The 1,872-nt window shown below is 37.5% G+C and overlaps 1 long non-coding RNA gene across 1 annotated transcript; it reads right to left on the bottom strand.

Annotated features, from left to right (window-relative positions):
- Nucleotides 1-1,027: 1,027 nt before the first annotated feature.
- Nucleotides 1,028-1,574, bottom strand: LOC119327725. Its single transcript, XR_005158655.1, has 2 exons — nucleotides 1,401-1,574; nucleotides 1,028-1,287 (listed from the first exon to the last, which is right to left on the bottom strand). It is a non-coding gene; the product is annotated as an uncharacterized LOC119327725 (long non-coding RNA).
- Nucleotides 1,575-1,872: the final 298 nt, after the last annotated feature.

Here is a 1,872-nt window from a genome sequence, read left to right on the forward strand (position 1 = left end):
AAATTCTAGCAGATCATCCGTGCTATTGCATTGGCAGGTGATGTTCCGAGTTGTGGTGCGACTAAGGGTTTAATACCCGTACTCACATACTTGCTCCATGCAAAAAATAGTCCAGCTTTTAGAAATTTTAAGAGAAATTAACAAGTCATTTAGTACTACTATTTATGAATGTAAACAACCAATCAAAATTCAGATTAGCATTCGTGGCGTGCAATGAAGAGGACGAGAGACTGCTTTGTATTTTGATATTGTTGATTACTTGGAGATAGTTAATGCCCAAAAGTTAGCAAGTAGATTAATGTGAAAACAAATTTTTGGTCTAAAATACAAACTATTTTGGCATGGAGGAAGTATTTAATTATTTACCTAAATGTTCAAAAAAGCAGCTGAGTAAATGTTGGATGAGCTGGCATTTGAACCAGGGGTGCAAAGAATAGGGCGAGACCAACTTTCCACTATGTTGTACTACTTTGTAAGGTCCTCGAGAATAATCAATAAAATGGCCGTATGCATCTCCCAGATGCAGAGGCCGGGGGTCATCCTCCTTTTCTAAAAAAAACCACTTGTTTTTGAATCAAATTTGATAGTACAAACCAAAACTATAGTTTTAAGAGGGTGGATTTTGGGATCCACTAAAAAAATGCAAAATTTCTGAAATTTTTCCGGAAATACCTTGCTTGTCACCCTCTCCCATGAATTAATTATCCAGCCCAACACCAAAAAAATAAATAGAAGAGTTAGAGAAACTACAGGGCAAAGTCGCAGGAATTTAAAGCTTGCGCAGGAGTTTGTGCTCCGACATCTTCACTTGATACATTCCTTATTTACGCCATTAATTGTGAAAATCATTTGGTTGGAATTTGTGTTGGGCTGGGTCAGGGGGCCCTCAGCAAGGCTTGTTTTTTACTGGGTTCAATCCAGTTATATATATCTTGTTCCGTGCGAGATTGTTTTCTGCTTCTTGTGTTTGAAAACCCAAGAATGTTGTGATTAATAATCATACAAAGCATCTCCCCAACAAATAAAATTATGCGGAGCAATATTATTATCTCTCCATTCCACATTCACGATTACATGTAATTTTCAAGCAGAAGATGCTCCATACTATATTAATTTCCATCTACGGATATTATGATCAAAAGTCTAGCCCCCTGGTTATGTTGCAGCAGCAGTAGTCATACATCCTTCCTGGCAGGCAATTCGGCACAAAGTTCTTGAAGTTATTCTTCGAGCAGAAATTGCTGCAAGTCGACTCGTTGCATGGTACGATCTGGTGGCAATAATCGGCTGCAAATAAATATTGGTTAATTGTGATACTTCTACATACAAGTAGGTCAACTTGGAATATGGGGACAAAAATATGTATATGTATTTACTGATATCTATAACGTCGTATTTACCTTGTGCGTAGGGTGATGACAAAACTATCATAGCCATGGCCATGACAGCAAGAGCTGCTAGGAACATAACCGTGCTATCCTTACTGAGAAGTGCCATTATCGATAGGAGATATAGGGAGCAAGAAGATGGAGAGGCTTGGTACTCCTTTCTTATTTGGCTTGCCTTCTAACAGAACCTCATTCATATATTGTGGGATCATTATTTGGTCTTTCTTATATAGATGCATGACCTATTGATTTCTAGCAAGATACAGAATTCATAGCGGCCATTAATTCCACACTAATTTGATATTATTCTTAATTGATTGCCCCAAATGCAGCGAGGCAAATTACTACTCTTAATTTGAAACCTTTTTATGTAGAGTACTATAATTGGATGCCATTGATTTCTTGCTAATTACTACTAGGACAAAGAGTCCATAGGCCCATGTGTGAAAATATGGATTAGAAGGGAGATGGACACCATATTTTT

This window comes from Triticum dicoccoides, chromosome 7A (assembly GCF_002162155.2).
Source record: "Triticum dicoccoides isolate Atlit2015 ecotype Zavitan chromosome 7A, WEW_v2.0, whole genome shotgun sequence".
NCBI lineage: Eukaryota > Viridiplantae > Streptophyta > Magnoliopsida > Poales > Poaceae > Triticum > Triticum dicoccoides.